This window comes from Somniosus microcephalus, unplaced genomic scaffold (genome assembly GCF_052327205.1).
Source record: "Somniosus microcephalus isolate GS21.2 unplaced genomic scaffold, FLI_Smic_1.0 unresolved_chr9, whole genome shotgun sequence".
Classification (NCBI taxonomy): domain Eukaryota; kingdom Metazoa; phylum Chordata; class Chondrichthyes; order Squaliformes; family Somniosidae; genus Somniosus; species Somniosus microcephalus.
The window spans coordinates 11072935-11097915 of NW_028225187.1; the positions used below are offsets into that span (position 1 = coordinate 11072935).

The 24981-nt window shown below is 44.8% G+C and overlaps 7 non-coding genes across 7 annotated transcripts; 3 read left to right on the forward strand and 4 right to left on the reverse strand.

The window, feature by feature from the left end:
• The first annotated feature begins 13532 nt into the window (after positions 1-13532).
• On the forward strand, positions 13533-13606 carry trnan-guu (transfer RNA asparagine (anticodon GUU)). The gene has a single exon. It is a non-coding gene; the product is annotated as a tRNA-Asn (tRNA).
• A 1703-nt stretch (positions 13607-15309) lies between these two features.
• Positions 15310-15391, reverse strand: trnas-aga (transfer RNA serine (anticodon AGA)). Its single transcript has one exon. It is a non-coding gene; the product is annotated as a tRNA-Ser (tRNA).
• A 2117-nt stretch (positions 15392-17508) lies between these two features.
• trnan-guu (transfer RNA asparagine (anticodon GUU)) lies at positions 17509-17582 on the forward strand. Its single transcript has one exon. It is a non-coding gene; the product is annotated as a tRNA-Asn (tRNA).
• A 1691-nt stretch (positions 17583-19273) lies between these two features.
• trnas-aga (transfer RNA serine (anticodon AGA)) lies at positions 19274-19355 on the reverse strand. The gene has a single exon. It is a non-coding gene; the product is annotated as a tRNA-Ser (tRNA).
• A 1931-nt stretch (positions 19356-21286) lies between these two features.
• Positions 21287-21368, reverse strand: trnas-aga (transfer RNA serine (anticodon AGA)). Its single transcript has one exon. It is a non-coding gene; the product is annotated as a tRNA-Ser (tRNA).
• A 128-nt stretch (positions 21369-21496) lies between these two features.
• Positions 21497-21570, forward strand: trnan-guu (transfer RNA asparagine (anticodon GUU)). Its single transcript has one exon. It is a non-coding gene; the product is annotated as a tRNA-Asn (tRNA).
• A 1703-nt stretch (positions 21571-23273) lies between these two features.
• Positions 23274-23355, reverse strand: trnas-aga (transfer RNA serine (anticodon AGA)). The gene has a single exon. It is a non-coding gene; the product is annotated as a tRNA-Ser (tRNA).
• Positions 23356-24981: the final 1626 nt, after the last annotated feature.

Below are 24981 nucleotides of genomic sequence, written 5' to 3' on the forward strand. Positions count from 1 at the left end.
AGGGGCCCTGCATCCTCACACCCGGTAGTGTCTCCTTCCGGCAGTGTCATTGTTCGTCCGGTCATTAGTTCAAAAGATGTCAGCCCCGTAGTTCTATTCAGGATTGCCCTAAGCCTCACCAGTAAACTCGGGAGTAACTCCGCCCATCCCTTTCCTGTGTCTTCTATTGCTTTATCTAAGGATAATTTGAAAGTTCGATTCATTCTTTCCACCATCCTTGAACTCTGAGGGTGGTATGGTGTGTGGAACCTTTGTCTGATACCTAATAATGCGCATGTTTCCTTTATAACCTTCCCTGTAAAGTGTGTTCCCTGGTCTGAATCAAACTGCAGCGGGACCCCCCATCGTGGTACTACCTGCTCTGCCATTATTCGTGCTATTGTTGTTTCTGTACAATCTCTAGTGGCGAATGATTCAACCCATCTACTAAATTGATCTATTATTACCAAGCAGTATATTTTTCCCTTTGATTTTGGTAGAGGTCCAGTAAAGTCCATCTGCCACTTCTCCCATGGGCCTCCTGGTCTTGGCTGATGTGCACACTTTACATTGACAGGTTACCCTATGTTATGCTGTGCACATATGCGGCAGTGTCTAAAGAATCTGCCCACAGCTTGTTTCATCGCTGGAGGTTGTTTAACATATTGGATATATCTGTGTGTTGTCTAGCATGGTACATTTTCATCCATTCTTGTTGTATACAGCTTGTTGTACATATTTGCTGCTCTTTCCTCCATATTCACCCCGCCCTTTCTCTTGCACCCCTTCGTTCCCACAGCTGCTTCTCCTCCTAGGAGACTTCCTTATGTAATTATGTCTATATCCTCTGGTAATGCAATAATAGCGGCTATGTCTATTTGCATTTCTGGTTCTGTTTCACTCTTGTTTACCGCTGCAATCTGTTGCTGTACCACATTTGTGGCTGCAGGATCGGCGGCTCTGTTTCCCTTCTCTGTGGGGGAATTCCCCCGCTGGTGGTATTTTCACTTCACTACCGCCGTTTCCGTGGTTAGCCACGAGGTGGCTACCAATCTCTTTACTAAGCCTTCATGCAGTAAGTGTTTGCCCCCCAGGCGATGTACCCCATCTACTCCAGGCAGCCATAAAAGCATGTACTATGCCATTAACATAGCGACTATTGGTATAGATATTCACCCGTTTTCCTGCTGCTAATTTTAATGCCTCTGTCAATGCCGTTAACTCGGCACCTTGTGCTGAACTATCCCCTGGTAGTCTTCCTTCCCTCTGGATGGTGCCGTTTCCCATCACCACAGCCCAACCTGTTTGTGGTGTTCCGTTAACATATTTAGGAGACCCATCCACATATAGCTGTAAGTCCGTTTCCGTCGAAGGTAATTCCTTGATCCTGTCTGCATATTCTAGTTTCTCTTCACAGGTGCAACAGTGTTCCTCTCCTGCCATTCCTATCATAGATGTGGGGTTCTGGCTCATGTATAACTATCTGTATAGATTTATCTTTGGCTAACAGGACAGCCTCCCAAGCAGCCTTCCTGCCGTTTGAGGTGTTGCAGCAATAAGTTTACAAGATAACTTCCATATAACAAAAGAAAGAAGATAATCCATTGTGACTCTTCTTAGAGCCTAAGGGGTTAATTTATCAGATCATAATTTTCCTTCTGTCACTGGGGCAATACCAGCTTAAAATTAAGAAACTTAAATTTAATAATGTCCAATATCTTTAAAGTTCATACTAAAGTTGTTGCTTGGTGAACTTAAACAGCTGTCTGTGGAAAGGGTTAACTCCTTTGCAGATTTTTAAGAAGCTGGAGCGAAACATTTTCAGCTGCACGCAATTGCGTCACTTCACATAAATTAAAGAAAACTTTCCTGATCGAAATAGACAGTTGTGTTTTCACACTTTAACTAAACACGAACACTTGGGCTTCATTGGTCAGATTCCCTTTCTCAGCTGCCCGCTTGACTGCCCTGGCTGCCCATGCATTGCCCTGTTGGTGTTGGTCAGTAATCTTCTTGTGTGTTTTAATTTATTATACTTTGTATCCTAGGTAGATTACTCCATCCTTCCCTACCTGTATCTTTCCAGAGTTTACCTTTAGTCCCACATTCTGTAGGGTTTCCAGTACCGTAGTCAAATAAGTATTGTCGCGGGACCTGCCAATATCGGATGTTCTTGCAAACTGGAGTTATCTTATTCAATTCGGACTACACCAATTTATACCAATTAAAATTTCACCCTGGCCACAATGAAAGTCTGGTATTAATAGTTTAATTATCCTCATAACTCCAATTTGATCCAGATCAATTTTATTTTACCCATCAGTATCACTTGGAAAAGAAAGAAAGAAACCATTTTTAACAAAGAAGCAATCACATATGCATTGTAAATATTCAAATTCATTTTCTTCCAGGCACATTGACAACTGTAACTTCAAGGCTGAAGCTTATCTTTTGTAAAACAGTGAACAGATAAAACAAAACAAAATAGCACATTCTTGCAGAAAACAGTAAATTACGTCATATTTCTTATTGTCCTTTCTTCAGATGTCTTTCCAAAATACTGTAAAAAAAACATTGAATATAACTGGAGAAAAATTAGTTTTTCACATTTAAGCTAATCAAACTGCTTTAGAAGTTTTCACCAAAGCAGCCGCAACTCTAAGGTTAAATCTTTGACTGAAATTTAATCTTTGCTTAATCAAACTTTTTTTGTTCTTCTCAGTTTTTTACACACCAGCTTAACTTAAATTGTAGTAGTTTTTTTCAATTCTGGGGGCACAATCTTATTCACGCAGTCTTAGAACTTCCAAAATCCAAGACAAGACAAAAGTTTTAAACGTTTTTAATAGAGAAGTGGGTGGAGCTAAAACACTCATAACAGAATCTTTCATTTAAAGACAGACTTTCAGACAATGAAATACAGTAACTTCTAAAAAATTCAGTCAGGAAAAATGTCACACTTTAACACACACTTGCATACAAACTGAAATTCCAGCATTTGTTTAAGGTTCCTTTCACTCAGCAATCTTGGGTTTTATTTGTCTCGGCACAGACGTTAATAACTTCCATGTCGGCAAAAATTTAAGTCGCTCTTTTTTTTCCCCCTTTTTAAATCGGTGACTCAGCAGCTTTGCCTGGCTTTCCAAATCCGTGTTTTTTCCCCTTCCTTTGCTGAGTTTTCAGATTCGTTAGCCTGCAAATTATATCTTTTTACTTCTTTATCTCTTCCTTCTGTTTCAATTCCTTACGTTGTTTCTGGTAACAAACCAAGATTCCCCATTCACCCTTTTCCCTCTTTATCTTTGGTTTGTCCTCTCCACCAAGCCCTTTGGCTCTCTGCACTGTCTTCGGGATCCCACCCTTTTTTTTCATAGTTTCGATAAGTTTTTGATCTTTGTCCGCTAAATAGTGAGTGATGGAGTCAGGATCTCCCCAAGGGGATAGTCCCTCCTCCTCTATCTCTGCATCCTTTTGAGGCATTCTATATAACTTCTGACCTACTTCTCAATGGTTCTTATGTCACTCTTTCATTCACCCACACACAATTATTTTGCGCACTCACTCATCACGGGATTACGATTCTGTTGTGTGTTTAGTTCCTTACATCTACATGATCCTGGCCATCACGTGGGACTATGTCCTCTTAATTCGGGCTCAGGCTAGGTGTTTGGGATAGGCAGCCATCCTTGTCCATGTCGATCACCCCATGACTCCCAAGGATTCAATATTCATAGGACTTTACCGGCCATTTAGCCACCTATCCGACCTAAAGGATTTTGCCCCCTCCGCGGCTTAGAGGATTTTGCTGCCTCCCTGGCTTAGTGGATTTTGCACCTTCCCAGCTTATCAGACTGCACCCCTTTCTCGAGTCTGTCTACCTATGTGCTTTTAATCGCAGACCTACCGATTCTCACAGGACGTTGTGAGCTTTCGAATTTATGGGTGTTAATTTAAATGTACTCATCCTTTCTAGCTCAACTTTCGTGTGGGATCGGCCAGTGTCTACAATCCTGCCGACTACGCCGATTGATGTAAGCTACAAGAGGACCAAGTGATATACAAGGTCGAAGCTTAGCTATAGTATAACTGACATAAACTCAAGAACCTGCCACACAACTTTCTAATCACGTTATTCGCACCAACATAAGCTGCAAATGCTGCAAACTTGGAGCAGCCTTGGCCTTCCCCTTTCTCTCAACGCATTCCTGCAGCGCCGCCTCTCCAGCGCCAGATGGTGGTCTTAGGCCTTTACACAACAAGGAATACCTTCACACAAGACGGAACACCGTTGCACAACACGGAGAACCTTTACACAACAGGAAACACATTACTCAATTTCGGACATCTTTACAAAGCAGACAACATCTCTAAACAACAGAGAACATCTTTACGCAACAGTGAACAACTTTATATAACGGGGAACATCTTTACACAACAGGGAATTTCTTTACACAGCAGAAAGCACCTTCATGCAAGTCTATCTCCTCATCTCAGTCTCCGTTTCCCTGTCTGTCTACAAACCCTCTCTGTTTCTCTCGAAGTCTCGGATTACCCTCAGTCTCTGTCTCTCCCTTGTGTTATTCGGTCTGTCTCTCTCTCTCTCTCTCTCTTGTTTATTCAGTGTATTTCTCTATCCCTCCCTTTGTGTGGCGAGAAAGACTCTTGCTAGTTTTCTGTGTGTCATTTTGTGTCTGTCCCATTGTCGGTGGAGTAATACTGAGTGTCCTTGTGAAATTACGCAGCCATGTGAGCCTGCCAACACGGGTGCTGCGGGGTCCGGGTTTCTGGACTGTTTGACGGCCATGCTGTAGCTTTCAACACAGCCTGGATGCTGAAATTTGTCTCGCTAACACACAGCACCGTGGGGCATCGGAAGCTAAACACCAGCCGGCATTCTGCACAATCCGACAGCAGAATGGCGCAGCGGAAGCGTGCTGGGCCCCTAACCCAGAGATCGATGGATCAAAACCATTCTCTGCTATTAGCATTCTTATTTACACCAACAATAAAAACCTCTTTTGCTACACACAATCAAATCGCACTGATTTTATCACACTTTACTTACAACAACTTCCTGCTTGCAATACACAACAGGGATAAATTATAAATTAAATTTACAAAGGGTGTGCTCCAACAAAGATCTATTTATCAGTGTTGCCCTGTGAACAGGTAGCTTCTTCTGATCTAGTGGGTTGCATCAGAAGAGAGTTTGCCGATCACGAATTTAATTTCCTTTTGTTTCCCCTTTTACTTACAAGACCAAGCCACTTTTCAATCACCAGTCACTAGTTTCAGATTCCAGATAGCTTTGATGTGGTAGCGTGGCCGAGCAGTCTGAGGCGCTAGATCAAGATTTCAGTCTTTTCGGGGGCGAGGGTTAGGATCCCACTACTTCCTGATATTGCGGCATTTGTAAATTTCGTCGCTTGGCCAACAGCCGTAAACCGTGCAGGCACGGCGGTTTTGTTAAGTATTATGTCACGTTTTCCTTCAGTTGTTATTGGCAGATAGATCTGATTGCAGAATTTCCTCTTGTGCATAATTGGCCTGAACACCGTCCCGAACACTACATACACCGTCCCGAACACTACAAACACCGCCACCCAACCAACTGAATTCAGCTCGTTCACTCACTCGTCTCCACACCTGCTGCCTCTCACTTATTCAGATATGCACCACTTTTACAATTTTGTTTCTTCCATTTCTTACAATCTACCGACCGCGCCCCCCATTGCTGTCAAACTCGCACCCACCATCTCTCCGTCGTTTCCCCGTTCGCCCTTCCAATCTTGCCGGTTCAACAGCCCCTCCCATTTGCTCCTGTGCTCCAATCCGATTAATGTAACACGAGTATCTTTTGTTCAATCTAACCTATCCAGACAGTGAAAGTTACATGAAGACATGGTTAAGAGAAGATCCATTCTGTAAAAGAAAGGGAGGGTGGGATCTGGACTCTGACTTCAGGATGTGAGTCAGATGTGTTTTTCATACCATTAGTCTGAGGAAGTTGTGATTCGCTGGGCAAACTTTTCCTATTGTTCTCTCCTCATAATTAGGAAATATTTCAGGCTCAATGCGTCAGGTTTTATTTATCACACTTTAGGCTTTACTTACAACAACTTCCTTCTTGCAGTAAACACAAGAACCTGCCACACAACTTTCAAATAACGTTATTCGCAACAACATAAGCTGCAAATGCTGCAAACTTGGAGCAGCCTTGGCCTTCCCCTTTCTCTCAACGCATTCCGGCAGCGCCGCCTCTCCAGCACCAGATGGTGCTCTTGGCCTTTACACAACAGGGATTACCTTCACACAAGACGGAACACCGTTACACAACACGGAGAAACTTTACACAACAGGAAACACATTACTCAATATCGGACATCTTTACAAAGCAGACAAAATCTCTAAACTACAGGGAAAATCTTTACACAACAGAGAACATCTTTACACAACAGGGAACATCTTTATATTACAGGGAACATCTTTACACAACCGGGAATTCCTGGACACAGCAGAAAGCACCTTCATGCAAGTCTCTCTCTTCATCTCAGTCTCCGTTTCCGATGTCTGTCTACAAACCCTCTCTGTTTCTCTCGCAGTCTCGGATTTCCCTCAGTATCTGTCTCTCCCTCGTGTTATTCGGTCTGTCTCTCTCTCTCACTTTCTCTGGTTTCTTCAGTGTCTTTCTCTGTCCCTCCCTTTGTGTGGCCAGAAAGACCCTTGCTTGTTTTCTGTGTGTCATTTTGTGTCTGTCCCATTGTCGGTGGAGTAATACTGAGTGTCCTTGTGACATTATGCAGCCATGTGAGCCTGTCAACATGGGTGCTGCGCTGTCCGGGTCTCTGGGCTGTTTGAGGGCCATGCTATATCTTACAACACAGCCTGGATGCTGAAATTTGTCTCGCTAACAGACAGCACCGTGCGGCATCTGAAACTAAACACCAGCCGGCAGTTTGCACCGGCCAACAGCAAAGCGGCGCAGCGGAAGCGTGCTGGGCCCATAACTCTAGCGGTCGATGGCTCGAAGCCATCTTCTGCTATTTGCATTCTTACTTATACCAACAATAAAAAGCTCCATTGCTGCCCACAATCACATCGCAATTAATTTTTTACCACTGTTTACAATTGACTTACTCCAACGTCCTGCTTGTAGTACACAACAGGGATAAATTATGAATTCAATTTACAATAGGTGTGTTTCACAAACATCTATTTATTAGTCTTGCCATGCGAACACGTAGCTTCTTCTGATCCAGTGGGTTGCATCAGAAGTGAGTTTGCCGTCCCGGAATATAATTTCCTTTTGTTTCCACTTTTTATTTTACAAAACCAAGCCACCTTTCAATCATCAGTTACGTGTTTCAGAAATCGCGGTGTGCTGTGGTAGCGGGGCCGAGCGGTCAACAGCGCTGGATTTATACTCCAATTTCGCCGGGAGCTTGAAGTTCGAATCCCACCACTGCCACATGTTGCAGCGCTCGTAAATTGCTTCGTAAACAGTGCAGGCTGGCTGGTTTTGTTCACTATCATATCACTTTTTCCTTCAGTTGTTATTCACAGGCAGATACGGTTTGCAGAATTTCGTCTGGTCCATAATTGGCCGGAAACCAGCATTGGAAACTGCAACCATCGTTACCCAACCAACTGAATTCAGACCGTTCACTCACATCTCTCACTAATTGCTGCCTCTCACTTATTCAGATATACAGCACTTTTACATTTGTGTTTCTTCCATTTCTTGCAATCTATCGATCGCGCCCCCCATTGCTGTCACTCTCGCACCCACCATCTCTCCGTCATTTCCCCGTTCGCCCTTCCAAACTTGCCGGTTCAACAGCACCTCCCATTTGCTCCTGTGCTCCAATCCAATTAATGTAACACGAGTATCTTTTGTTGAATCTAACCTATCCAGACAGCGAAAGTTACATTAATACATTGTTAAGAGAAGATCCATTTTGTAATGCAAAAAAAAACTTGGAGGTGATCTGGACTCTATGTTCAGGATGAGAGTCAGATGTGCTTTTCAGACCATTAGTCTGAGGAAATGTGATTCGGAGGGCAAATATTTCCTATTATTCCCTCCTCTTATAATTATGGTAAACTTCAGGCTCATTGAGGCAGGTACCTTTATTGCACTTTCCGCTTCACTTACAGCAACTTCCTTCTTGCAATAAACACAAGAACCTGCAACAAAACTTTCAAAACACTTTTCTCGCACCAACATAAGCTGCAAATGCTGCAAACTTGGAGCAGCCTTGGCCTTCCCCTTTCTCTCAACGCATTCCTGCAGAGCCGCCTCTCCAGCACCAGATGGTGGTCTTGGCCTTTACACAACAAGGAATACCTTCACACAAGACGGAACACCGTTGCACAACACGGAGAACCTTTACACAACAGGAAACACATTACTCAATATCGGACATCTTTACAAAGCAGACAACATCTCTAAACAACAGGGAAAACATTTACACAACAGAGAACATCTTCACACAATAGGGAACATCTTTACACAACAGGGTACATCTTTACCCTGCAGAAAGCTCCTTCATGCAAGTCTCTCTCTCTCTCTTCATCTCAGTCTCCGTTGTCCTGTCTGTCTACAAACCCTCTCTGTTTCTGTCGCTTGCTCGGTTTTCCCTCCGTCTCTATCTCTCCCTCGCTTTATTAGGCCTGTCTCTCTCTCTCTGGTTTCTTCAGTGTCTTTCTCTGTCCCTCCCTTTGTGTGGCCAGAAAGACCCTTGCTAGTTTTCTGTGTGGCATTCTGTGTCTGTCCCATTGTGGGTGGAGTAATACTGAGTGCCCTTGTGACATTGTTCAGCCATGTGAGCTTCCCAGCACGGGTGTTGCGGGGTCCGGGTCTCTGGGCTGTTTGAGGGCCATGCTGTCGCTTTCAACACAGCCTGGATGCTGAAATTGGTCTCGCTAACACACAGCACCCTACGCCATCGGAAGCGAAACACCAGCCGGGATTCGGCACCAACCGACAGCAGAGCGGCGCAGCGGATCGTGCTGGGCCCATAACCCAGAGGTCGATAAATCGAAGCCATCCTCTGCTATCAGCAGTCTTATTTACACCAACAATAAAAACCTCTATTGCTGCACACAATCAAATCGCACTTATTCTTATCACACTTTACTTACACCAACTTCCTGCTTGCAATACACAACACGGATAAATTATGAATTAAATTTATATTGGGTGTGTTCCAACAAAGATCTATTAATTAGTGTTGCCCTGTGAACAGGTAGCTTCTTCTGATCTGGTGGGTTGCATCAGAAGAGAGTTGCCGACCACGAATTTAATTTCCTTTTGTTTCCCCTTTTATTTAAAAGACCAAGCCTCATTTCATTCACCAGTTACTATTTTCAGATTCCTCAACCGATTGCTGTGGTAGCGTGGCCGAGCGGTTTAAGGCGCTGGATTTAGGTTTCCGTCTCTTCGGAGGCGCGGTTCAGAATCCCACCGCTGCCAGTTATGGTTGAATTTATAAATTTCGTTTCACAGAAAGCGTTATACTATGCAGGGCAGACAGTTTTGCCAATATCTATATCACTTCTTAAACTTTCGATGCTATCATTTCTGTTCACGCACACGTCTCCACGTGCGCTGTATCTCACTTACTCAGATTCCACCACTTCTTACAATTTTGTTGCTCCTTGCTGCCATCATCTCACCGCCGCTTCCCTGTTCGCCCTTCTAAACTTCCCGGTTGAACAGCACCTCCCCTCTGCTCCTGCGCTCCATTCCGATAATTATATCACGAATATATTCTCAAGCTGACACAGAGGGAGAAATAGACTGGATTTTAGGCGGTTTTATTTTTCCAGAGAGCAGTAATGCGTTGCACTCCGGTGTTGTGGGAGCTGACTCTCTGATCGCCTTCAAGAAGGATGGGAAAAAACATGGCAAATGGAAGTTAACGCAGAGAAGTGTGACGTAATATATTTTGTTAGGACGAATGAGGAGAGGCAAAATGAACAAAATGGTAGAATTTCAGACGGGTGCATGAACAGAGAGACCCGGCGGTGTATGTGCACAAATCTTTGATGCTGGCAGGACACGGCTGTTAAAAAGCACATGGGAACCTTGGCTTTATCAATAGAGGAATAGAGAAGAAAACTAAAGAAGTTATGCTAAATCTTCCTAAAACACTGGTTACCCTCAGCGGGACTATTGTGTTCAATTATGGCATACACTTTGGGAAGGATGGCTAGGCCTTGGAGAGGGTGCAGGGCAGATTTCTAGAATGGTACCAAGTTATGTGGAGAGATTGGAGAACCTAGGATTGTTCTCCTTAAAGCAGAAACGGTAGAGATTTTCAAAAACTTGAAGTGGTGTGATAGGTCAAGTAGGAAAACTATTTCCTCTGACAATTGGAAAGGTAACCAGAGATAATAGATGTAATATATACTGGCGCGCAGGCGCTTGTTAAGTGCAGGAACACATTACCTAAAATGGTAGTGGAGTCAGATTCAAAGCAACCTCAAAAGGCAATTGGACATGTTTTTGAACTGCAATAATCTGCAGGCTTGTGGGAAAAACGCTGGGGTGTGGGATGAAATTTGACAGTTCTTTCGAAGAGCCGGCACAGGCATGACAGTCGATGACTTTAACTCCTCCATAATGTTAAAGGACTACATGCGCTCTACTCTCAGTCTACTATTTTTCCTATAGGGACGAGGCCAAATATTTCCAGAAGACGTCCTTCTCATTTCCCCTTCCACTGTTCCTGACGATGCCAGAATTCTTCTCTTCACCCACAGTTGCTTCAGGCGCTCCTTCTTCAGCACATACTGAGAAAACACAGGGAGATCAGAAAGAAGAGGCTGCCAGGTCTTCTGTACTGCATTACAAGCATGTACCAGTAGGGGATATAGCTCAGTGGTAGAGTATTATGCTTCGCATGTATGAAATTCTAGGTTCACTTCCCAGCATCCCCAAATGTTGTTTTCTGCAAAATGTTGTTTTAGGCGTTCCAGAATCTGAGGCCTCGGTTAAACATTTTTTCCAGTCCTTAAAATCTATCGACCGCGCCACTCATGCTGCCACTCTCGCAACCACCATCTCACAGCCACTTCCCCGTTTGCCCTGAAAGACTTCCCTGTTGAAAAGCGCATCTCATCTGCTCCTGTGCTCCAATCCGTTTAATATAACAAGAATAACAAGAATCAGAGCAGCACGGTGGCATAGTGGTTAGCACCTGTTACCTCACAGCGTCAGGTAATCCAGGTTCGAATCCGGCCTCACGTGACTGTCTATGTAGAGTTTGCACATTCTGCCCGTGTTTGTGTGGGTTTTCTCCGCGTGCTCCGGTTTTCTCCCACAGTCCAAAACATGTGCGGGTCAGGTTGATTGGCTATGATAAATTGACCCTTAATATTTGGGGGATAAAATACGTGGGGTTACAGGGATAGGGTGGGATATGTGTCGGTGCGTGCTCAATGGGCCGAAATGGCCTTTATCTGCACTGTGGGATTTCTGTGATTCTCTGAATATATTATCAACCTGTCCAATCAACACAGGGAACGTTACATTAAGACAACGATAGGTGAAAATACACAGGTGGCGAGCTGGACTGTCTGTCCAGGATGAGGGTTAGCTTTGTTTTTCATTCCATTAGTCTGAGGAACTTGTGATTGTGAGAGCAAATATTTCCTATTATCTATTGTATAAAAATGGAGTTCTTGTTTCCGTGAAATGGACAGTGGTGAGCATACTGCTGCTGCCTTCTTGCTTCCAATGGGAACAATCGCTTCAGCGATCAGTCTCATGCCTGGCACACTGGATAATCTACTTCCCTTTTACCAATATTCCAAGTGCGGCTTTCTTGCCATTAAAATCCACCTGGAAAATCGGCCACAGTAGATAATCCATTCTGAACATCATTTTCTACACTTTCCTCAGTTTATCAATTTCATTGATAAGAACGGAAAGATTTGAAGCAATAACAATTGCCAGAGAACGTCAGCTTACTTGCATCTCCCCGCACCCCGATCATGAGACAACAACCAACAAATCACATACAGCGGTTCGAGAACGCCCCCATTACATCTGTCCAATCAGGGCCTGAGGATTGAACTGCTCTGTCACATGCAGTTCCAGTAAGTTGGAGGACTCAGCTGTGAGCGGATGACTTGTTGCTGTCGCTGGCGCCGCGGCCGAGAAGCGAGCAGCCCCTGCATTCTCTTGTTTTCAGCCCAATGCTACAGGTGTGAATTTCTAATGACAAAATCTTTGACGCTAACTGATTAGGTTGTTGTATTTGAATGCGGTTTAGTGCCTCGCACGGGCCTTGTGATTTTCTTTTTGCGTACGGTTAGCAGTGTGTGATCGCTTAACATTTTGCGACTGAAATTAAATGCAATATCTGATTCAAATTGTTGCTTCATATGGCGTTCGGTCAAATTGAGGAAATTCGACACTACGAACGGGATTCAAATCGCCTTTTCTCTTGTGTGCTGCTTTTGTCCCTTTGTATGGCCGCGTGCCTCAGGGAATGTGGTTGGAGAATAAATCTTTGGCTGCATTGTTTTTCCTGCTGGTTGTCCATCCAGCTAAACATAGTTTTCTGTGGTGAAATGAATTCAGCAGACGCTACGAAGGAAGAACATATAAATTCTTTCATGGCTTGACTGGGCGGATTCTGAGAGGTTGTTTACCCTGGCTGTGGAGCCCGAACTAGGGGTCAAAGTTTCAGAATAAGGGGCCGGCCATTTAAGATTGAGATGAGGAAAAATTGCTTCATTGTAAGGGTTGTGTATCTTTGGAGTTTTCGAACGCAGAGGGCTGTGGTGGTTCAGTTGTTGAGTACATTCCTAACTGAGATGGATATGTACATTACGGAAATCAAGGTATATGGGGCTAGGTCTGTAATTTTCAGTTGAGGTAGAGGATCAGCCATGATCTTATTGAATGGTGGAGCATGATCGAGGGCCACATGGCCAAATCCTGCTCCTATTTCTTATGATCTAATGTACCGATTTAGGCCGGCGGTGTTGAGAACTGTGGCTCGTCTGCCTTAGTTCATTAAGTAAGCATCGCAGTAGGAAGCAGCATCAACTGGAAGATGGCTGCTCGGAATACGTGCATTTTCTTCAATGGGTTGCAAAATAAAATATTTTCGACGGTTAAAATTGCTTTGACGGTTTCAAGAGCGTTAAATAACGTAGTATTCTCCTTTGGCTTAGGCCTCTCGTAATGTCATAATGGGGTGAAGTGCTTGTTATACTTTCTGCTTGAAACTTTGTTTGATTGTAGCTTTGAATCTCGGCAGAGGAACCGAAAGGCAGCAGTTCAAATTCAGTAAAAAGCGATCATTTGGGACGACGTCCGCGGTGCCGTAGTCGGCAGCATTCGAACCTGCGCGGAGAAACCCCAATGGATTTCTAGTTCCATCGCCTTAACCACTCGGCCACGACTACCCTGACAGTGGATTGGACCCACGCAGCTTCTCATTTGCTTCGAAATCGGTGCCTCTGCTGTGAACACTCTGGCACATAATCACATGGGTTCATGTGGAATAATTCCAATTGCAAACATTTTCGTGTCTGTCTCTGTGGCGCAATGGGCCAGCGCGTTCAGCTGTTAACTGAAAGGTTGGTGGTTCGAGCCCACCCAGAGACGTGAGTAACTTTTAATTTTTGCTAACTCATCTATTGTTTAAAAATGGAGTCTTTGATTCCGTGAAATGAACAGTGGTGAGCATACTGCTGCTGCCTTCCTGATTCCAATGGGGACAATCGCTTCATCGATCAGTCTTCTGCCAGGCAGCATGGATATTCTACATCCCTTATACCAATACTCCAAGTGCAGCGTTCTTGCATTAAAATCCAGCAGGAAAATCGGCCACAGTGGATAATCCATTCTGAAAACCCTTTTCTACACTTTCCTCAGGTTTACACATGCATGGATTAGAATGGAAAGCTTGCAACTATTACAATTGCCAGAGAACTGCAGCTTCCTTGCATCGCTCTGCACCCTGATCACATGACAACAACCAACCAATCACATAGAGCGGCGCGAGAACACCCCCATTGAATGTGTCCAATCAGGGCCTGAGGATTGAACTGCTCTGTCACATGCAGTTCCAGTAAGTTGGAGGACTCATCTGTGAGGGGATGACTTGTTGCTGTCGCTAGCGCTGCGGCCGAGAAGCGAGCAGCCCCTGCAATCTCTTGTTTTCAGCCAAATGCTAGAGGTATGAATTTCTAATGACAAAATCTTTGACGCTAACTGATTTGGTTGCTGTATTTGAATGCGGTTTAGTGCCTCGCACGGGCCTTGTGATTTTCTTTTTGCGTACGGTTTGCAGTGTGTGATCGCTTAACATTTTGCGACTGAAATTAAATGCAATATCTGATTCAAATTGTTGCTTCATATGGCGTTCGGTCAAATTGAGGAAATTCGACACTACGAACGGGATTCAAATCGCCTTTTCTCTTGTGTGCTGCTTTTGTCCCTTTGTATGGCCGCGTGCCTCAGGGAATCTGGTTGGAGAATAAATCTTTGGCTTCATTGTTTTTCCTGCTGGTTGTCCATCCAGCTAAACATAGTTTTCTGTGGTGAAATGAATTCAGCAGACGCTACGAAGGAAGAACATATAAATTCTTTCATGGCTTGACTGGGCGGATTCTGAGAGGTTGTTTACCCTGGCTGTGGAGCCCGAACTAGGGGTCAAAGTTCCAGAATAAGGGGCCGGCCATTTAAGATTGAGATGAGGAGAAATTGCTTCATTGTAAGGGTTGTGTATCTTTGGAGTTTTCTAACGCAGCGGGCTGTGGTGGTTCAGTCATTGAGTACATTATTAACTGGGATGGATATGTACATTACGGAAATCAATGTATATCGGGCTAGGTCGGTAATTTTCAGTTGACGTAGAGGATCAGCCATGATCTTATTGAATGGCGGAGCATGATCGAGGGCCGCATGGCCAAATCCTGCTCCTATTTCTTATGATCTAATGTACCGATTTAGGCCGGCGGTGTTGAGAACTGTGGCTCGTCTGCCTTAGTTCATTAAATAAGCATCGCAGTAGGAAGCAGCATCAACTGGAAGATGGCTGCGCGGAAGACGTGCATTTTCTTCAATGGGTTGCAAAATAAAATATTTTCGACGGTTAAAATTGTTTTGACGGTTTCAAGAGCGTTAAATAATGTAGTATTCTCCTTTGGCTTTGGCCGCTCGTAATGTCATAATGGGGTGAAGTGCTTGTTATACTTTCTGCTTGAAACTTTGTTTGATTGTAGCTTTGAATCTCGGCAGAGGAACCGAAAGGCAGCAGTTCAAATTAAGTAAAAAGCGATCATTTGGGACGACGTCCTCGGTGCCGTAGTCGGCAGGATTCGAACCTGCGCGAGGAAACCCCAATGGATTTCTAGTCCATCGCCTTAACCACTCGGCCACGACTACCCTGACAGTGGTTTGGACCCACGCAGCTTCTCATTTGCTTCGAAATCGGTGCCTCTGCTGTGAACACTCTGGCACATAATCACATGGGTTCATGTGTAATAATTCCAATTGCAAACATTTTCGTGTCTGTCTCTGTGGCGCAATGGGCCAGTGCGTTCGGCTGTTAACTGAAAGTTTGGTGATTCGAGCCCACCCAGAGACATGAGTAACTTTTAATTTTTGCAAACTCATCTATTGTTTAAAAATGGAGTCTTTGATTCTGTGAAATGAACAGTGGTGAGCATACTGCTGCTGCCTTCCTGTTTCCAATGGGAATAATCGCTTCATCGATCAGTCTTCTGCCAGGCAGCATGGATATTCTACATCCCTTATACCAATACTCCAAGTGCAGCGTTCTTGCATTAAAATCCAGCAGGAAAATCGGCCACAGTGGATAATCCATTCTGAAAACCCTTTTCTACACTTTCCTCAGGTTTACACATACATCGATTAGAATGGAAAGCTTGCAACTATTACAATTGCCAGAGAACTGCAGCTTCCTTGCATCGCCCTGCACCCTGATCACATGACAACAACCAACCAATCACATAGAGCGGCGCGAGAACACCCCCATTGAATGTGTCCAATCAGGGCCTGAGGATTGAACTGCTCTGTCACATGCAGTTCCAGGAAGTTGGAGGACTCAGCTGTGACCGGATGACTTGTTGCTGTCGCTAGCGCCGCGGCCGAGAAGCGAGCAGCCCCTGCAATCTCTTGTTTTCAGCCAAATGCTAGAGGTATGAATTTCTAATGACAAAATCTTTGACGGTAACTGATTTGGTTGCTATATTTGAATGCAGTTTAGTGCCTCGCACGGGCCTTGTGATTTTCTTTTTGCGTGCGGTTTGCAGTGTGTGATCGCTTAACATTTTGCGACTGAAATTAAATGCAATATCTGATTCAAATTGTTGCTTCATATGGCGTTCGGTCAAATTGAGGAAATTCGACACTACGAACGGGATTCAAATCGCCTTTTCTCTTGTGTGCTGCTTTTGTCCCTTTGTATGGCCGCGTGCCTCAGGGAATGTGGTTGGAGAATAAATCTTTGGCTGCATTGTTTTTCCTGCTGGTTGTCCATCCAGCTAAACATAGTTTTCTGTGGTGAAATGAATTCAGCAGACGCTACGAAGGAAGAACACATAAATTCTTTCATGGCTTGACTGGGCGGATTCTGAGAGGTTGTTTACCCTGGCTGTGGAGCCCGAACTAGGGGTCAAAGTTTCAGAATAAGGGGCCGGCCATTTAAGATTGAGATGAGGAGAAATTGCTTCATTGTAAGGGTTGTGTATCTTTGGAGTTTTCTAACGCAGAGGGCTGTGGTGGTTCAGTCATTGAGTACATTCCTAACTGAGATGGATATGTACATTACGGTAATCAAGGTATATGGGGCAAGGTCGGTAACTTTCAGTTGAGGTAGAGGATCAGCCATGATCTTATTGAATGGCGGAGCATGATCGAGGGCCGCATGGCCAAATCCTGCTCCTATTTCTTATGATCTAATGCACCGATTTAGGCCGGCGGTGTTGAGAACTGTGGCTCGTCTGCCTTAGTTCATTAAAAAAGCATCGCAGTAGGAAGCAGCATCAACTGGAAGATGGCTGCGCGGAAGACGTGCATTTTCTTCAATGGGTTGCAAAATAAAATATTTTCGACGGTTAAAATTGCTTTGACGGTTTCAAGAGCGTTAAATAACGTAGTATTCTCCTTTGGCTTAGGCCTCTCGTAATGTCATAATGGGGTGAAGTGCTTGTTATACTTTCTGCTTGAAACTTTGTTTGATTGCAGCTTTGAATCTCGGCAGAGGAACCGAAAGGCAGCAGTTCAAATTAAGTAAAAAGCGATCATTTGGGATGACGTCCTCGGTGCCGTAGTCAGCAGAGATTCGAACCTGCGCGGGGAAACCCCAATGGATTTCTAGTCCATCGAACTTAGCCAGTCGGCCACGACTACCCTGACAGTGGTTTGGACCCACGCAGCTTCTCATTTGCTTCGAAATCGGTGCCTCTGCTGTGAACACTCTGGCACATAATCACATGGGTTCATGTGGAATAATTGCAATTGCAAACATTTTCGTGTCTGTCTCTGTGGCGCAATGGGCCAGCGCGTTCGGCTGTTAACTGAGAGGTTGGTGGTTCGAGCCCACCCAGAGACGTGAGTGACTTTTAATTTTTGCAAACTCATCCATTGTTTAAAAATGGAGTCTTTGATTCCGTGAAATGAACAGTGGTGAGCATACTGCTGCTGCCTTCCTGTTTCCAATGGGAACAATCGCTTCATCGATCAGTCTTCTGCCAGGCAGCATGGATATTCTACATCCCTTATACCAATACTCCAAGTGCAGCGTTCTTGCATTAAAATCCAGCAGGAAAATCGGCCACAGTGGATAATCCATTCTGAAAACCCTTTTCTACACTTTCCTCAGGTTTACACATACATGGATTAGAATGGAAAGCTTGCAACTATTACAATTGCCAGAGAACTGCAGCTTCCTTGCATCGCCCTGCACCCTGATCACATGACAACAACCAACCAATCACATAGAGCGGCGCGAGAACACCCCCATTGAATGTGTCCAATCAGGGCCTGAGGATTGAACTGCTCTGTCACATGCAGTTCCAGTAAGTTGGAGGACTCAGCTGTGACCGGATGACTTGTTGCTGTCGCTAGCGCCGCGGCCGAGAAGCGAGCAGCCCCTGCAATCTCTTGTTTTCAGCCAAATGCTAGAGGTATGAATTTCTAATGACAAAATCTTTGACGCTAACTGATTTGGTTGCTGTATTTGAATGCGGTTTAGTGCCTCGCACGGGCCTTGTGATTTTCTTTTTGCGTGCGGTTTGCAGTGTGTGATCGCTTAACATTTTGCGACTGAAATTAAATGCAATATCTGATTCAAATTGTTGCTTCATATGGCGTTCGGTCAAATTGAGGAAATTCGACACTACGAACGGGATTCAAATCGCCTTTTCTCTTGTGTGCTGCTTTTGTCCCTTTGTATGGCCGCGTGCCTCACGGAATGTGGTTGGAGAATAAATCTTTGGCTGCATTGTTTTTCCTGCTGGTTGTCCATCCAGCTAAACATAGTTTTCTGTGGTGAAATGAATTCAGCAGACGCTACGAAGGAAGAACATATAAATTCTTTCATGGCTTGACTGGGCGGATTCTGACAGGTTGTTTACCCTGGCTGTGGAGCCCGAACTAGGGGTCAAAGTTTCAGAATAAGGGGCCGGCCATTTAAGATTGAGATGAGGAGAAATTGCTTCATTGTAAGGGTTGTGTATCTTTGGAGTTTTCTAACGCAGAGGGCTGTGGTGGTTCAGTTTCTAACTGAGATGGATATGGACATTACGGAAATCAAGGTATATGGGGCAAGGTCGGTAACTTTCAGTTGAGGTAGAGGATCAGCCATGATCTTATTGAATGGCGGAGCATGATCGAGGGCCGCATGGCCAAATCCTGCTCCTATTTCTTATGATCTAATGCAGCGATTTAGACCGGCGGTGTTGAGAACTGTGGCTCGTCTGCCTTAGTTCATTAAATAAGCATCGCAGTAGGAAGCAGCATCAACTGGAAGATGGCTGCATGGAAGACGTGCATTTTCTTCAATGGGTTGCAAAATAAAATATTTTCGACGGTTAAAATTGCTTTGACGGTTCCAAGAGCGTTAAATAACGTAGTATTCTCCTTTGGCTTAGGCCTCTCGTAATGTCATGATGGGGTGAAGTGCTTGTTATACTTTCTGCTTGAAACTTTGTTTGATTGCAGCTTTGAATCTCGGCAGAGGAACCGAAAGGCAGCAGTTCAAATTAAGTAAAAAGCGATCATTTGGGACGACGTCCTCGGTGCTGTAGTCGGCAGGATTCGAACCTGCGCGGGGAAACCCCAATGGATTTCTAGTCCATCGCCTTAACCACTCGGCCACGACTACCCTGACAGTGGTTTGGACCCACGCAGCTTCTCATTTGCTTCGAAATCGGTGCCTCTGCTGTGAACACTCTGGCACATAATCACATGGGTTCATGTGGAATAATTCCAATTGCAAACATTTTCGTGTCTGTCTCTGTGGCCCAATGGGCCAGCGCGTTCGGCTGTTAACTGAAAGGTTGGTGGTTCGAGCCCACCCAGAGACGTGAGTAACTTTTAATTTTTGCAAACTCATCTATTGTTTAAAAATGGAGTCTTTGATTCCGTGAAATGAACAGTGGTGAGCATACTGCTGCTGCCTTCCTGTTTCCAATGGGAACAATCGCTTCATCGATCAGTCTTCTGCCAGGCAGCATGGATATTCTACATCCCTTATACCAATACTCCAAGTGCAGCGTTCTTGCATTAAAATCCAGCAGGAAAATCGGCCACAGTGGATAATCCATTCTGAAAACCCTTTTCTACACTTTCCTCAGTTTTACACATACATGGATTAGAATGGAAAGCTTGCAACTATTACAATTGCCAGAGAACTGCAGCTTCCTTGCATCGCTCTGCACCCTGATCACATGACAACAACCAACCAATCACATAGAGCGGCGCGAGAACACCCCCATTGAATGTGTCCAATCAGGGCCTGAGGATTGAACTGCTCTGTCACATGCAGTTCCAGTACGTTGGAGGACTCAGCTGTGAGCGGATGACTTGTTGCTGTCGCTAGCGCCGCGGCCGGGAAGCGAGCAGCCCCTGCAATCTCTTGTTTTCAGCCAAATGCTAGATGTATGAATTTCTAATGACAAAATCTTTGACGCTAACTGATTTGGTAGCTGTATTTGAATGCGGTTTAGTGGCTCGCACGGGCCTTGTGATTTTCTTTTTGCGTACGGTTTGCAGTGTGTGATCGCTTTACAATTTGCGACTGAAATTAAATGCAATATCTGATTCAAATTGTTGCTTCATATGGCGTTCGGTCAAATTGAGGAAATTCGACACTACGAACGGCATTCAAATCGCCTTTTCTCTTGTGTGCTGCTTTTGTCCCTTTGTATGGCCGCGTGCCTCAGGGAATGTGGTTGGAGAATAAACCTTTGGCTGCATTGTTTTTCCTTCTGGTTGTCCATCCAGCTAAACATAGTTTTCTGTGGTGAAATCAATTCAGCAGATGCTACGAAGGAAGAACATATAAATTCTTTCATGGCTTGACTGGGCGGATTCTGAAAGGTTGTTTACCCTGGATGTGGAGCCCGAACTAGGGGTCAAACATTCAGAATAAGGGGCCGGCCATTTAAGATTGAGATGAGGAGAAATTGCTTCATTGTAAGGGTTGTGTATCTTTGGAGTTTTCTAACGCAGAGGGATGTGGTGGTTCAGTCGTTGAGTACATTCCTAACTGAGATGGATATGTACATTACGGAAATCAAGGTATATGGGGCTAGGTCGGTAATTTTCAGTTGAGGTAGAGGATCAGCAATGATCTTATTGAATGGCGGAGCATGATCGAGGGCCGCATGGCCAAATCATGATCGAGGGCCGCATGGCCAAATCCTGCTCCTATTTCTTATGATCTAATGCACCGATTTAGGCCGGCGGTGTTGAGAACTGTGGCTCGTCTGCCTTAGTTCATTAAATAAGCATCGCAGTAGGAAGCAGCATCAACTGGAAGATGGCTGCGTGGAAGACGTGCATTTTCTTCAATGGGTTGCAAAATAAAATATTTTCGACGGTTAAAATTGCTTTGACGGTTTCAAGAGCGTTAAATAACGTAGTATTCTCCTTTGGCTTCGGCCTCTCGTAATGTCATAATGGGGTGAAGTGCTTGTTATACTTTCTGCTTGAAACTTTGTTTGATTGTAGCTTTGAATCTCGGCAGAGGAACCGAAAGGCAGCAGTTCAAATTAAGTAAAAAGCAATCATTTGGGACGACTTCCTCGGTGCCGTAGTCGGCAGGATTCGAACCTGCGCGGGGAAACCCCAATGGATTTCTAGTCCATCGCCTTAACCACTCGGCCACGACTACCCTGACAGTGGTTTGGACCCACGCAGCTTCTCATTTGCTTCGAAATCGGTGCCTCTGCTGTGAACACTCTGGCACATAATCACATGGGTTCATGTGGAATAATTCCAATTGCAAACATTTTCGTGTCTGTCTCTGTGGTGCAATGGGCCAGCGCGTTCGGCTGTTAACTGAAAGGTTGGTGGTTCGAGCCCACCCAGAGACGTGAGTAACTTTTAATTTTTGCAAACTCATCTATTGTTTAAAAATGGAGTCTTTGATTCCGTGAAATGAACAGTGGTGAGCATACTGCTGCTGCCTTCCTGTTTCCAATGGGAACAATCGCTTCATCGATCAGTCTTCTGCCAGGCAGCATGGATATTCTACATCCCTTATACCAATACTCCAAGTGCAGCGTTCTTGCATTAAAATCCAGCAGGAAAATCGGCCACAGTGGATAATCCATTCTGAAAAGCCTTTTCTACACTTTCCTCAGGTTTACACATACATGGATTAGAATGGAAAGCTTGCAACTATTACAATTGCCAGAGAACTGCAGCTTCCTTGCATCGCTCTGCACCCTGATCACATGACAACAACCAACCAATCACATAGAGCGGCGCGAGAACACCCCCATTGAATGTGTCCAATCAGGGCCTGAGGATTGAACTGCTCTGTCACATGCAGTTCCAGTAAGTTGGAGGACTCAGCTGTGACCGGTTGACTTGTTGCTGTCGCTAGCGCCGCGGCCGAGAAGCGAGCAGCCCCTGCAATCTCTTGTTTTCAGCCAAATGCTAGAGGTATGAATTTCTAATGACAAAATCTTTGACGCTTACTGATTTGGTTGCTGTATTTGAATGCGGTTTAGTGCCTCGCACGGGCCTTGTGATTTTCTTTTTGCGTGCGGTTTGCAGTGTGTGATCGCTTAACATTTTGCGACTGAAATTAAATGCAATATCTGATTCAAATTGTTGCTTCATATGGCGTTCGGTCAAATTGAGGAAATTCGACACTACGAACGGGATTCAAATCGCCTTTTCTCTTGCGTGCTGCTTTTGTCCCTTTGTATGGCCGCGTGCCTCAGGGAATGTGGTTGGAGAATAAATCTTTGGCTGCATTGTTTTTCCTGCTGGTTGTCCATCCAGCTAAACATAGTTTTCTGTGGTGAAATGAATTCAGCAGACGCTACGAAGGAAGAACATATAAATTCCTTCATGGCTTGACTGGGCGGATTCTGAGAGGTTGTTTACCCTGGCTGTGGAGCCCGAACTAGGGGCCAAAGTTTCAGAATAAGGGGCCGGCCATTTAAGATTGAGATGAGGAGAAATTGCTTCATTGTAAGGGTTGTGTATCTTTGGAGTTTTCTAACGCAGAGGGCTGTGGTGGTTCAGTCGTTGAGTACATTCCTAACTGAGATGGATATGTACATTACGGAAATCAAGATATATGGGGCAAGGTCGGTAACTTTCAGTTGAGGTAGAGGATCAGCCATGATCTTATTGAATGGCGGAGCATGATCGAGGTCCGCATGGCCAAATCCTGCTCCTATTTCTTATGATCTAATGTAGCGATTTAGGCCGGCGGTGTTGAGAACTGTGGCTCGTCTGCCTTAGTTCATTAAATAAGCATCGCAGTAGGAAGCAGCATCAACTGGAAGATGGCTGCGCGGAAGACGTGCATTTTCTTCAATGGGTTGCAAAATAAAATATTTTCGACGGTTAAAATTGCTTTGACGGTTTCAAGAGCGTTAAATAACGTAGTATTCTCCTTTGGCTTAGGCCTCTCGTAATGTCATAATGGGGTGAAGTGCTTGTTATACTTTCTGCTTGAAACTTTGTTTGATTGCAGCTTTGAATCTCGGCAGAGGAACCGAAAGGCAGCAGTTCAAATTAAGTAAAAAGCGATCATTTGGGACGACGTCCTCGGTGCCGTAGTCGGCAGGATTCGAACCTGCGCGGGGAAACCCCAATGGATTTCTAGTCCATCGCCTTAACCACTCGGCCAAGACTACCCTGACAGTGGTTTGGACCCACGCAGCTTCTCATTTGCTTCGAAATCGGTGCCTCTGCTGTGAACACTGTGGCACATAATCACATGGGTTCATGTGGAATAATTCCAATTGCAAACATTTTCGTGTCTGTCTCTGTGGTGCAATGGGCCAGCGCGTTCGGCTGTTAACTGAAAGGTTGGTGGTTCGAGCCCACCCAGAAACGTGAGTAACTTTTAATTTTTGCAAACTCATCTATTGTTTAAAAATGGAGTCTTTGATTCCGTGAAATGAACAGTGGTGAGCATACTGCTGCTGCCTTCCTGTTTCCAATGGGAACAATCGCTTCATCGATCAGTCTTCTGCCAGGCAGCATGGATATTCTACATCCCTTATACCAATACTCCAAGTGCAGCGTTCTTGCATTAAAATCCAGCAGGAAAATCGGCCACAGTGGATAATCCATTCTGAAAACCCTTTTTTACACTTTCCTCAGGTTTACACATACATGGATTAGAATGGAAAGCTTGCAACTATTACAATTGCCAGAGAACTGCAGCTTCCTTGCATCGCCCTGCACCCTGATCACATGACAACAACCAACCAATCACATAGAGCGGCGCGAGAACACCCCCATTGAATGTGTCCAATCAGGCCCTGAGGATTGAACTGCTCTGTCACATGCAGTTCCAGTAAGTTGGAGGACTCAGCTGTGACCGGATGACTTGTTGCTGTCGCTAGCGCCGCGGCCGAGAAGCGAGCAGCCCCTGCAATCTCTTGTTTTCAGCCAAATGCTAGAGGTATGAATATCTAATGACAAAATCTTTGACGCTAACTGATTTGGTTGCTGTATTTGAATGCGGTTTAGTGCCTCGCACGGGCCTTGTGATTTTCTTTTTGCGTGCGGTTTGCAGTGTGTGATCGCTTAACATTTTGCGACTGAAATTAAATGCAATATCTGATTCAAATTGTTGCTTCATATGGCGTTCGGTCAAATTGAGGAAATTCGACACTACGAACGGGATTCAAATCGCCTTTTCTCTTGTGTGCTGCTTTTGTCCCTTTGTATGGCCGCGTGCCTCAGGGAATGTAGTTGGAGAATAAATCTTTGGCTGCATTGTTTTTCCTGCTGGTTGTCCATCCAGCTAAACATAGTTTTCTGTGGTGAAATGAATTCAGCAGACGCTACGAAGGAAGAACATATAAATTCTTTCATGGCTTGACTGGGCGGATTCTGAGAGGTTGTTTACCCTGGCTGTGGAGCCCGAACTAGGGGTCAAAGTTTCAGAATAAGGGGCCGGCCATTTAAGATTGAGATGAGGAGAAATTGCTTCATTGTAAGGTTTGTGTATCTTTGGAGTTTTCTAACGCAGAGGGCTGTGGTGGTTCAGTTTCTTACTGAGATGGATATGGACATTACGGAAATCAAGGTATATGGGGCAAGGTCGGTAACTTTCAGTTGAGGTAGAGGATCAGCCATGATCTTATTGAATGGCGGAGCATGATCGAGGGCCGCATGGCCAAATCCTGCTCCTATTTCTTATGATCTAATGTAGCGATTTAGGCCGGCGGTGTTGAGAACTGTGGCTCGTCTGCCTTAGTTCATTAAATAAGCATCGCAGTAGGAAGCAGCATCAACTGGAAGATGGC